We start from the raw sequence: 13961 nt of genomic DNA, 5'->3' as shown, positions 1-13961 counted from the left end.
CCAAAGTGTCTATCCATCAATTTAAGAGATATATGTATTTGAGTATGTTGGCGGAATTCTCCCATTCCAACGCTTGCCAATTTTCCAAATTATTGACACCTGCATCTCAACATTAATTAGAAAAAAAACAGCCTTCAGGACATTATGACCTCAGACTGCCTATTACCATGGAAACGAGACTGCCCATGCTGGAAAAGCAGCAGGAGACAATGGGGTCTTTTAGCTAGTTGGCGTGACTGACCTTGCTTGTCTCAAGCAATTTGCAAATGTTAAAATATAGGTTTAATGAACGAAAACTAAAGTGTATGATCTGGATTAACCCTTAATGGGTATCCAGCTATTGTTGCACTCAAATAATGCTTCATGCTTACCGAGTTCTCATTTAACTATTTTACCGTTATCATCTATAGGTAACTAGAAAGCCCATTTCTATCAGTCCCCCCTTTTGATTCTTCTAAAGATTAATAAGATGAATCAAAATAATGAATAGAAGTTAGGGAAGAAATGTGATAGGATAGAATTAAGCGCGGGGAGGAACTCATTTGCATTGTCTTTAATGGTTCACTTGTTTGAGAACAGCCATCAACACTGGAGTGGGCAAAGCTTTGCAAGCGTTACAAGCATTCTGGACGTATTTTATTCAGAAAAGTGATTATATAGTACAATAACAATTCTGTAATAATGGAAGTTGATTCCATGATTGCAGTAATAATTGGGTAATAATGCAGTAATGACAGTTCAATAGTAGGAGCCTGGTTCAATGTCATGGGCTGGTGGTGCAGTTGGACCAATATGAACCACTTTGACTGTTGGGGCATTATGGGTAGCCATACATTGGCCAATGCATCTGATCGGCAAGATCACTAACTAAATGACAAGCCCAAAAATGAAAAATTAGAGAAGTCCCTGAATGATGGAAATTCCTGTGCTACCCACCCATCCAGAGAGCCATCCCCTAAGAGGGGTGTCAGAGAGTTGTTAAAGTTTCCCAACTTCTTCTGGAATATGTGCTGACAAGCTGTTGATTTCTTCCGAATTATCTGGGATGTAGGTGCAACACCCTGCACCAATCAGGGCACAGGTGCCACCTTTTTCGGCTAGCACATAGTCAAGTGCCATCCGATTCTGTAAAGCCACAGTTCGAATGGCTAGCATCTCGGCTGAAATGCTACTGAGGACTCGGGCAGTGTCATTGGCTATTTCCTCAAAGGCTGCGGCCAATTTAATGTATTCTCTAGTCAATACGATGATGCCATAGGCAGGGATGAGAGCAGAAAAGAATTTCTCAGCCCCTGTGATCTCGCGTTTAGACCTCGTGATGATAGTGGTAGGTTGATATTTCTCAAACTGTGGGATGAAAGGTCCATGTTTTGAGTCTGCATTTATAGCATCGGCTAGGGAAAGGGAATGGCAGATGAAGGGGACAATGAATCATAAATAGCACGCTCCTCTGCAGCTCACCGGGAGCCAAGGGTATGCAGTATTACTGTAATAGGTGCCATTATAGGTAGAATATTGGGCAACCACTTGTGGGTACCAATATTCTGTACAATTTGTCCCATCAGTGTGATTAGATATCCCTTTAAAGTCGATGGGGATTCCCTTAATGTCCAGAGACCACTACCTTTCTTGTGTCATGAGTGCACTGTGTACTAGCACTCACATCCAATAATATTCACATTTACTGTATCCCGCATTCCATGCTCTATGATTATAGCTGATTAAACATATTGTCCCAGTATGGTTATGACCAGTTGGGAAGGTTATTTCTGTTTCCGATCACAGACATGTTGATACCATCCCTTGAAAGTGTTTAATGGGCGGCCTGCAGATCGCCATCTCTTAACCTCACCGTTTATCATTTCTTTGGTTCTGGTGTCTCCACATTGGGGAAGGGAAGAGTCGGGATTTTGGAAAATGTACCATTCTTCCATTTGGGATAAAGTAAAAGGAACAGGCTGCAGTGGGATACCTGCTTGGGAATTGGTAGGGATAGAAGAACACACCCAGCAATTAGAGACGTTAAAGTCTCTGGCATAGGTATAGGACATGTAAAGGAACGTGTTAACATTGAACTCCTGGGTAAGGCCTGCTGGGCCAAACACATAACTGCAAATCAATATTATGGCAAACATTTTTAGATTCTGATTTTGGTAAGCACGCTTCACATATGATGTGTGAATCCTTGATTTATTTCCTTGGAGTTTCACGGCTGACTGGGTTGAGAGTAATATCTGGTAGGGGCCTTCCCACTTGGCTCCTAATGGTTCGTGCTGAATTTGTTTTACGTAAGCGGATTCGACGGGCACCAAGTCGTGGCCCCATCAGGAGGATCGCCCCACGCCATCGAGGCCTGAAAGCATTTGTTAAGTTTTGACAATAACTAAGTAAAGCATCCCTCATCAGATGACAGTCTGTCTTTCTTAAGTCAATAGTTCCTGGCAGGGACATGGGTCTACCAGTGATGACCTTAAATGGGCTTAGTTTGGGGTTGCTCTGATACTGCACAAAACGAGTGCCAAGGCCTGAATCCAATTCCTGCCTTTTTGGTTGTATCTGGACAATCGTTCTTTTAAAGTCTGGTTCATGCGTTCCACTTGTCCTGATGATTCTGGATGATAAGGGCAGTGTAGATTCCAATCGATGTTCAGTAACCTGCACACCTCCTGGCAAACAGCAACTGTAAAGTGGGTTCCATTGTCTGAGTCAATGCTAGCTGGTACTCCCCATCTGGGAATATAGGCTTTGCATCGGACTTTGGCTGTATGGTTGGCTGTAGCCCTACTGGCTGGCGCAGCCTCTTCCCATCTAGAGAGGCTATCCACTATTACAAGGACGTCAGTGTATCTTTGACATGTAGGAAGGGTGATGTAATCAACCTGTATATTCTGGAATGGAACTGCAGGGGCAGCTTTTAGCTGAGGCATTGATGTTATAGGTCGTAGGTTGTTCTTTTGACAGGTTACAGTGGTTGGATACCAATTGTGCATGTTTTTTGAATCCTTTGCCACACCAACTTTTCTGGAATCAAGCCATCATCTGTCCTGGGCCAGAAATGGCAAAATGGCATCAGTGCCTGTGGTGCAACTGGTTTATCAGTCTGAACTTGTCTCCAAATATCATCATCATACAACTGGATACCTGAGTCTAACCATGACCAGCACGGGGCAGCACGGTAGCATTGTGGATAGCACAATTGCTTCACAGCTCCAGGGTCCCAGGTTTGATTCTGGCTTGGGTCACTGTCTGTGGGGAGTCTGCACATCCTCCCCGTGTGTGCGTGGGTTTCCTCCGGGTGCTCCGGTTTCCTCCCACAGTCCAAAGATGTGCAGGTTAGGTGGATTGGCCATGATAAATTGCCCTTAGTGTCCAAAATTGCCCTTAGTGTTGGGTAGGGTTACTGCGTTATGGGGATAGGGTGGAGGTGTTAACCTTGGGTGGGGTGCTCTTTCCAAGAGCCGGTGCAGACTCGATGGGCTGAATGGCCTCCTTCGGCACTGTAAATTCTATGATTTCTCTTCTTGTGCCGAGTCATGTTGCATTTCACGCAGATCTTGTAATAAATCGGTCACTCCCAATTTGTAGATGTGTCTTGGTTCTGCTGAAGAATCCCACTGGGAGGCAGCTTCCTTTGCGACTCTGTCTGCAAGGGCGTTTCCTTGTGCTTCTATAGTGTTGTCTTGAGTAATGGCCATACCCTTTAGAATGGATACTTCTTTTGGCAAAGCTAGGGCTTCTAGGAGTCATCATTTCAGTGGTGGGCATCCAGAACTCACTGTCTGATAGGGTCACAGAAGCAGAAATCCGGATCACTTTAAAATAAATGTCTTGGATATCCAACTGAAGGACTGGAACAGACAGGGACTGAGATCTGCAAAATAGGATTAAGCCGAATAGTTCCACTTCAGCCAGCACTCACACAATGGGCCAAATGGCCTCTATCTGGACCAGAACTTTGAGATTTTTACTCTGATAGTTGTAGTTTGTTTCTGATGATAATAACCTCTGAGGGACTGGAGTTGAACATTCTCGATATTGGTGAAATAAACAGCTGTTTTAAACACGTTGTAGATTTTTGTCTTTTGTCTTTCCCGCCTGAGTGTTTAACATCACCTGGCTGGAGCTCAGAAAGGACAATCTCACCTCATAGAATCAGAGAATTTACAGTGCAGGAGGCCATTTGGGCCATCGAGTCTGTACCAGCCCTCGGAAAGAGCATCCTACTTAAGCCCACACCGCCACCCTATCCCCGTAACCCCATCTAACCTTTTGGACACGAAGGGCAATTTATCATGGCCAATCCACCTAACCTGCACATCTTTGGAGTGTGGGAGGAAACCGTAGCACCCGGTGGAAATCCATGCAGATACGGGGAGAACGTGCAGACTCCGCACAGACAATGACCCAAGCAGGAATCGAACCCGGGTCCCTGGCGCTGTGAAGCAACAGTGCTACCCACTGTGCTACCGTGCCGCCCTTGCATCCAAGCTCCCGGATTGTCTGTCTTCTCTCCGAGTAAGATTGTGTTTGTCTCTTGTATTTCACTGTGACAGGGCGGAGACCTGATTGAAGGGATTCAAACATGGGAGTTCTGGGAAAGATGGGCAAGGATTTGGGAGGTGGCAACATGTTCAAAGAGTTTCGAGAGGAGACGGAGTTGAAGATGGGGCCGTAATTTGTAAGGGTGGCAGGGTCAAGGGTTTGTTTTATTGAGGGTGTGATGATGGCAGATTTGAAGGACAGAGGGACAGTTGCTGAAGAGAGAGAAATGTTGACAACATCCACGGAGACAGGGTAGTTGGCTGATCAGTAGCTCAGTGGGAATAGGGTCGATGGAGCAGGAGCTGGGTCTCATGGACAAGATGAGCTCTGAGAGGGCATGAGAGGAGATGGGAGAGAAACTAGAGAAAGATGTGGGTTCAGGGCTCAGGAAGGGATGACATTTAGAGACAGTTTGGTCCGGTGGGCTCGTGGAAGGGAGGGAAGCAGGAGAGGCAGCTGATCGGATTTACTCAATCTCAGTCACAAAGAAGCTCCACAAGCTCCTCACACTTCTTTATGGAGGTGAGGATGGAAGAGACAGGGGAGAGCGAGAGTATTTCAAAAGGAACTAACTTGTGTCAGAGATATTGAAAAGTTTCAATACACTGAGGATTTAACTCAAAACTAATTTATTTGACTTTTAGCCAGAATATTAGCCCCTGTAAATGGGCTGAAGTTTGTTATCAGCAGAAAGAGACCCAAATGAACATGGTTCAGTCCTGAATGTGAGTAACAGCAAAACCCAATCACTGTGGTTACTTGTGGCCTCGTTGGTGCTTCCGCAGGTCGGATGACTGAGTAAATCCCTTCCCACACTCGGAGCAGGTGAATGGCCTCTCCCCAGTGTGAATTCGCTGATGTACAGTGAGGTTAGATGATCGTCTGAACCCAGTCCCGCAGTGAGAGCACCGAAACGGTCTCTCGTCAGTGTGAATACGTTGATGGCTCATCAGTTCCCCAGAACTTTTATAGCACTTCCCGCAGTCTGGACATTGAAACGGTCTCTCATCAGTGTGAACCCGCTGGTGACTCAACAGGTGGGATGACTGAGTGAATCTCTTCCCACACTTGGAGCAGGTGAATGGTCTCTCCCCAGTGTGACTGCGTCGATGAATTTCCAGCTTGGATGGGGAAGTGAATCCTTTCCCACAGTCCCCACATTTCCACGATTTCTCCTCAGTGTGACTGCATTTGTGTCTCGTGAGGCCTGATGATCGAGCGAATCCTCGTCCACACACACAACACGTGTATGGTTTTGTCCCACTGTGAACGATGCTTTTTCCTTCCATGTTCAAAGTACGATGATGTTCAGGATATGATAAATTGGAAACTCTGTCAGATCCTGATGTGATATTTGGTTTGCATATCTGGACTTTGAAGCCTCCCCTTTGAACACCCTGTGAAACTGATTGAAAACAGAAAATAGGGAGTGAGAGAGAACCCACAAAAACACAAAGGCAGGTTGTGAAATTGAGCTGAATGAGTCTGGTCATTTGGGGGGCCGGCATTGGGAAAAAGTGACCATGAAAACTGCTGGATTGCTGTAAAAACACAACTGGCCTCTTTGGGAGGAGAGAGAAAGAGGTGAAGAGGGATTTTGTATATTTACAAGACATTATCGAGAGAGTAGTTGGCAAAGCAAATTCAATCTTGAGCTTTAGAAATAGAAATATTGATACTGAAACTATGCTTTTGGTGGCACGGTGGTTAGCACTGCTGCCTCACAGTGCCAGGGACTCAGGTTCAATTCCGGCCTTGGTGACTGTGTGTGTGGAGCTTGCACTTTCTCCCCCTGTCTGCGTAGGGTTCCACCCGGTGTTCAGGTTTCCTCCCACAGTCCAAAGAAGGGGACATTAGGTGGATTGGCCATGATAAATTGCCCCTGAGTGTCCAGGGATGTGCAGTTTAGGTGGGGCTATGGGGTTACAGGGACAGGGTAGGGTGTGGGCCGAGGCAGGGTGCCCTTTCAGAGAATCAGTGCAGACTCGAATGGCCCCCTTCTGCACTGAAGGAATTCTATGGCTCTAATTCTATTCTGTGAATCTTTATGAAGTTCTGGTCACCACTCTTCAGCAAGAACAAGGAACAAAGAAAAATTACAGCACAGGAAAAGGCCCTTCGGCCCTCCCAGCCTGCGTCAATCCAGATTCTTTATCTAAACCTGTCGTCTCTTTCCAAGGATCTACTTCTCTCTGTTCCCCACCCGTTCATATATCTGTCTAGATGCATCTTAAATGATGCTATCGTGCCCGCCTCTACCACCTCCGCTGGCAAAGCGTTCCAGGCACCCACCACGCGCTGCGTAAAAAACTTTCCACGCACATCTCCCTTAAACTTTCCCCCTCTCACCTTGAAACCGTGACCCCTTGTAATTGACACCCACACGCTTGAAAAATCTTGTTGCTATCCACCCTGTCCATACCTCTCATAATTTTGTAGATCTAATCAGGTCCCCCCTCAACCTCCATCATTCCAACGAAAACAATCCTAATCTACTCAACCTTTCTTCATAGCTAGCAACCTCCATACCAGACAACATCCTGGTGAACCTCCTCTGCACCCTCTCTAAAACATCCACACCCTTCTGATAATGTGGCGACCAGAACTACACGCAGTACTCCAAATGTAGCCTAACCAAAGTCCTATACAACTGTAACATGACCTGCCGACTCTTGTACTCAATACCGCGTCCGATGAAGGCAAGCATGTTGTATGCCTTCTTGACCACTCTATCGACCTGCGTTGCCACCTTCACGGTACAATGGACCTGAACTCCCAGATCTCTCTGTATATCAATTTTCCCCAGGACTCTTCCATTGACCTTATAGTCCGCTCTTGAATTGGATCTTCCAAAATGCATCACCTTGCATTTGCCTGGATTGAACTCCAACTGCCATTTCTCTTCCCAACTCTCCAATCTATCTATATTTTGCTGTATTTTCTGACAGTCCTCTGCAACTCGCTATCTGCAACTCTATCTGAATGTGAAGGTTCTTGGGAGATGGTGCAGAGGAGATTTACCAGAATGGTTCCAGCAAAGGAGATTGAGGGGAGATTTGATTCAGGTACACAAGATTATGCCAGGTTTCCATCGGGTGGATAAAGAAACACTGTTTCTTTGGGGTAATTATAGGCCAGTGAGCTTAACTTCGGTAGTAGGGAAGATGCTGGAATCTATCATCAAGGAAGAAATAGCGAGGCATCTGGATGGAAATTGTCCCATTGGACAGACGCAGCATGGGTTCATAAAGGGCAGGTCGTGCCTAACTAATTTAGTGGAATTTTTTGAGGACATTAACAGTGCGGTAGATAACGGGGAGCCAATGGATGTGGTATATCTGGATTTCCAGAAAGCCTTTGACAAGGTGCCACACAAAAGGTTGTTGCATAAGATAAATATGCATGGCATTAAGGGGAAAGTAGGAGCATAGATAGAGGATTGGTTAATTAATAGAAAGCAAAGAGTGGGGATTAATGGGTGTTTCTCTGGTTGGCAATCAGTAGCTAGTGGTGTCCCTCAGGGATCAGTGTTGGGCCCACAACTGTTCACAATTTACATAGATGATTTGGAGTTGGGGACCAAGGGCAATGTGTCCAAGTTTGCAGACGACACTAAGATAAGTGGTAAAGCAAAAAGTGCAGAGGATACTGGAAGTCTGCAGAGGGATTTGGACAGGCTAAGTGAATGGGCTAGGTTCTGGCAGATGGAATACAATGTTGACAAATGTGAGGTTATCCATTTTGGTAAGAATAACGGCAAAAGGGATTATTATTTAAATGATAAAATATTAAAACATGCTGCTGTGCAGAGAGACCTGGGTGTGCTCGTGCATGAGTCGCAGAAAGTTGGTTTTCAGGTGCAACAGGTGATTAAGAAGGTAAATGGAATTTTGTCCTTCATTGCTAGAGGGATGGAGTTTAAGACTAGGGAGGTTATGCTGCAATTGTATAAGGTGTTAGTGAGGCCACACCTGGAGTATTGTGTTCAGTTTTGGTCTCCTTACTTGAGAAAGGACGTACTGGCACTGGAGGGTGTGCAGAGGAGATTCACTAGGTTAATCCCAAAGCTGAAGGGGTTGGATTACGAGGAGAGGTTGAGTAGACTGGAACTGTACTCGTTGGAATTTAGAAGGATGAGGGGGGATCTTATAGAAACATAGAAGATTATGAAGGGAATCGAGAGGATAGATGCGGGCAGGTTGTTTCCACTGGCGGGTGAAAGCAGAACTAGGGGGCATAGCCTCAAAATAAGGGGAAGTAGATTTAGGACTGAGTTTAGGAGGAACTTCTTCACCCAAATGGTTGTGAATCTATGGAATTCCTTGCCCAGTGAAGCAGTAGAGGCTCCTTCATTAAATGTTTTTAAGATAAAGATAGATAGTTTTTTGAAGAATAAAGGGATTAAGGGTTATGGTGTTCGGGCCGGAAAGTGGAGCTGAGTCCACAAAAGATCAGCCATGATCTCATTGAATGGTGGAGCAGGCTCGAGGGGCCAGATGGCCTACTCCTGCTCCTAGTTCTTATGTTCTTATTTCCATTCACTGATCGCACAAGCAGTCGGGACACAGATTTAAAGTTTTGGGTAAAACCTGGATTGAACGATATAAGATCCTGAGGGGTTTTGACAGGGTGGATGTGGAGAGGACGTTTCCGCTTGTGAGAGAATCTGGAACAAGGGGGTCACTGTTGCAAAGTGAGGGGTCACCCATTTCAGATGGAGATAAGGATAATTTTTCTCTTGAGGGTTGCAAGAGAAGGGATAGCATAGTGCTTGGCACTGCTTCCTCACAGCACCAGGGACCCGAGTTCAATTCCCACCCTGACTGTGTGGAGTTTGCACTTTCTCCCCGTGTCTACATTGGTTTCCTCCGGGTGCTCCGCTTTCCTCCCACAGTCCAAAGATGTGCAGGTTAGGTTGAATCGGTTAGGATTGTATTCGCTGGAGTTCAGAAGAATCAGGGGGGGATCTCATAGAACCCTATAAAATGTGGGTGGCATGGTGGCGCAGTGGTTGGCACTGCTGCCTCATGTCGCCGAGGACCCGGGTTCAATCCCGGTCCCGGGTCACTGTCTATGTGGAGTTTGCACATTCTCCCTGTGTTTGCGTGGGTCTCACCTCCACAAATCCAAAGATGTGCAGGGTAGGTAGATTGGCCATGCTAAAATTGCCCTTAATTGCAAAAAAAAGAATTGGGCACTCTCAATTTATGTTAAAAAAACAGGGCGAGACATAGAAGATTCAGGACGGATGTTCCCGATAGTGGGTGTGTCCAGAAATAGGGGTCACAGTCTGAGGGTACGGGGTAGACCATTTGGGAGAGAGGTGAGGAGAAATTCCTCCACCCAGAGAGTGGTGAGCCGATGGAATTCGTCGCCACAGGAACTAATTAAGGCCAAAACATTGCATGTTTTCAAGAAGCAGTTCGATACAGCACTTAGGGTGAAGGGGATCAAAGGATATGGGTGAAAGCGGGATTAGGCTATTGAGCCAAATCAGCTCTGATCGTAATGAATGGTGGAGCAGGTTCGAAGGGCCAAATGGTCTCCTCCTGCTCCTATTTTCTACGTTGCTCCGTATCCATGCATGTAAATGGTCCAGGAGGTATGAGGAAGAATGTTTTTACACAGCCAGTGGCAATGACCTTAAACTTGCTGCCTATGAAGGAGTTTGGAAATAGACACAATGAATGATTTTTTTTTTTTTAATTGGATAAATACCTGAGAGAAATAAAGCTGTAAGGATACAGAGACAGAGCAGGAGAATAACTCTGACTGGATTGCTCCAGATAATAATAATAATATTTATTGGTGTCACAAGTAGGCTTACATTAACACTGCAATGAAGTTACTGTGAAAATCCCCAGGTCGTCACACTCCGGCGCCTGTTCGGGTACACTGAAGGAGAATTCAGAATGTCCAATTCACCTAACAAGCACGTCTTTCGGGACTTGTGGGAGGAAATTGTAGCAGGAAACCCACGCAGACACGGGTAGAAGATGCAGACATCGCAGACAGTGACCCAAGCCGGGAATCGAACCCGGGTCCCTGGCACTGTGAAGCAACAGTGCTAACCAGCGTGCCGATTGGGAGCGCGCATGGACTCAATGGACCGATTGCCCTTCTCTGCCCATAATGTTAAAAAATAAAAATAATAAATTTAGAGTTCCCAATTAATTTTTTCCAATTAAGAGGCAATTTAGCGTGGTCACTCCACCTACCCTGCACATCTTTGGGTTGTGAGGGCGAAACCCACGCAAACATGGGGAGAATGTGCAAACTCCACATGGACAGTGACCCAGAGCCGGGATCAAACCTGGGACCTAAGCGCTGTGAGGCAGCAGGGCTAACTCACTGCGCCACCGTGCTGCCAGCTGACTCTGACATTTTTGTCTAATTTCGCCATGTAATTTAACCCTGGGGTGTTCAGATATCACTCAAGTAAATCTGTGCTACACTTCCTCCGAGGCCATTCTAACCTTCCTCAGGCCGAGGTTTGGCCTAACCAGGGTTTGTGAATCTCGGGGCTTTTCCAGTCACACTGAGACCTGAAATCTTCCCTCACAGACAGAACAGACAAACCTTTTACCTTCCACACCCAGATGCTGCTGAAATTCAGTTTCTAATGAACCGAGTGACTCTGTCAGATTGTGATGCGACGTTTGGTTTGCGTTCCCGTGTGTTAAACCTCCTCTTCCAGTATCCTGTAAATTTACAGAAACCTCACTGTCAGTTTCGGATAGAAATTCACAACATTCTCTCCTTACCAACTTTGATTAAATGTATTCCTGGAGGTTTGATCACATGACCTGCTCCCATCCTCCAGCCATTAATCGGTCAACACATCCATCCTTGTGACACACTGCCTTCCTCGGCCAATTGGGAAGCAAATGGACTCATTACCTTACAGGACAGTGATTGACTGTCAGCCAAACAACCTTTATCCCATTTTCAATATTTTTATATCCACTGAACAGAAATGTTCAAAAATCTTCTTTATTGTCCCAATGATTTTCCAGACACCCAGGTATGAATCTCACCAAGGCAGAAGATAAAATTTGAATTCATTGAAAGTCTACTGATGACCATGAAACCATTATTGGTTGTTGCAAAGACCCATCTGGTTTACTCCTGTCCTTCAGTGAAGGAAATTTTCTATCCTTACCTGGTCTGGCCTACATGTGATTCCAAATCCAGTCAGCTGGTTGACTCTTAAAATGCCCTGAGATGCACTCAGTTCTAGGGCAATTAGGGATGGGCAGTGAATGCTGGCCCAGCCAGCGACACCCACATCCCGTGAATGAACAGAAAAGAAAATCTGCCATCCTTACCTGGTCTGGCCGACGCGATTCCAAACCACAGCAATGTGGTTGACTCTTTAAATGTCCTCCAAGATGGCCGAGCAAGCCACTCGGTTCCAGGGAAATTAGGGATGGGCAATAAATGTTGGCCCAGCCAGTTACTCCCACAAATGATCTAAAATAAAATGCTGGAGACTCCAGTCAGTCAATCCGTGATAGTTGGCATCCGGTCCAGACTCGCAGCGCATAATAATAATAATAATCACTTATTGTCACAAGTAGTCTCCAATGACGTTCCTGTGAAAAGCCCATAGTCGCCCCATTCTGGCGCCTGTTCGGGGAGGCTGGAACGGGAATTGAACCCGCGATGCTGGTCTTGTTCTGCATTACAAGCCAGCTGTCTTAGCCCACTGTGCTAAACCAGTCCCTTCCCTGCGGCGCATTGTCCTCTGTAAAGATGGCGGGTGGAAATCGGGCCTGTCACCGCTCAGCCCTCACTCTGTTCGGTGCTGTTTAAGACGGGACCGTTAACATTTTACTCGGGAGTTACTCGGGGCTCACTCCGCAACTTCTATTGCTCCCCGGACACCCACCGGCTCCAATCCTGAAAGTTGCTCGATTGTTTCTTTCCCGCTCCTCGCACCGTCAGCGACAACCTGAACTGCGCATGCGCCGATCACAGCCCGAACGCCGCATGTTCTAGTCACAGCCGGACTCTGCGCATGTGCGAGAAACTTCTGTCATGTGGAACGAGCACATTCTCAGCTGCTACCCATGTTGGGTAATAAACCCGCCATTCAAATGGATATTTTTGATATAAATTATGCGAATTGATTACGATTATAACATTGGGCCAGGGCAACACCCACATCCCAATAACAAGTGAAGGAAAGTTGGCAGTTAGAAAGGAAAATGCATTCATAGAATTTACAGTGCAGAAGGAGGCCATTTGGCCCATCGAGTCTGCACCGGCTCTTGGAAAGAGCACCCTGCCCAAGGTCCACACCTCCACCCTTTCCCCATAACCCAGTAACCCCACCCAACACTAAGGGCAATTTTGGACACTAAGGGCAATTTAGTATGGCCAATCCACCTAACCTGCATGTCTTTGGACTGTGGGAGGAAATGGGAGCACCCGCAAGAAACCCACGCACACACGTGTAAATCCTCCCCTACTAATCCCCTGTAAAAGGTGTTTCCAAAATTAATCACCGTCAGTCCAGGATAGAAATTCACAACATTCTCCCCTCCTGCTTATGAGTTAAGGATGACCGCTCATGACCCCCGCTGCACACTGACCCTCTTGTCATCAGCAGTCCCTCAATTTGAGGGTGACGTCTACTCAGGGTTGTGAATTTCTCTCCTGGGTCTTCATGTGGTTGAACAGAGACTCAGAACTTTGGACACATGGGACAGAATGTCTAATAAGAGCAGGATTGGCTTCCTTTTCTTTCCATCTCTGCCACCGCTTTGCATCATCAATAAGACATTGGGACTCAAAGACGAATGCAGTTTGATGGACAAGTTGTCTCCATTCTGAACAATGGGGAACAAGCTCCTCCCACTCGTTGAAACATGGCCCCCGACAAAGACAACAAACGCGCACGCGCCCTGATGCACATCCAATAAGGATGGCGGCCGTTAACCCGAGCCGAAGATGAGGAACTGCAGCCCCGCTCGGTACAAACGGGTCCCGTAAACTTTTCCGAGGTTTGCGGGTCACAACAGCTTTACACAACATTTCCGCCCAACCCCGCGATCTCTCGCTCCCTCCATATTGTTAAACGCCTCTTACCAATTTCCGATCTGAAAAAGACTTCCTTCTGCATCGCCATTACCCACACTGCGCATGCTTCAATCACAGCGGGCCCGCCCCTCGTTCACTCCGATTGGTTGGAGGACTCGCTGCCCCCGGTCGGTCCTCCAGTTCCGTGCCTCCTCTTTCTATTGGTCCGGAGCTGCCGTCAATCACGTGGGCATTGTGAGGCTGATTTCAGGCTGACTCGCTGATTGTTCAATAACCATAGAGGTAGAATCATAGAATTTACAGTGCAGAAGGAGGCCATTCGGCCCATCGAGTCGGCGCCGGCTCTTGGAAAGAGCGCCCGACTTAATCCCACA

The sequence above is a fragment of the Scyliorhinus torazame genome, chromosome 5 (genome assembly GCF_047496885.1).
Source record: "Scyliorhinus torazame isolate Kashiwa2021f chromosome 5, sScyTor2.1, whole genome shotgun sequence".
Lineage (NCBI taxonomy): Eukaryota > Metazoa > Chordata > Chondrichthyes > Carcharhiniformes > Scyliorhinidae > Scyliorhinus > Scyliorhinus torazame.
The sequence above is the reverse complement of the archived record's forward strand: the minus strand, read 5'-3'. Positions refer to the sequence as shown.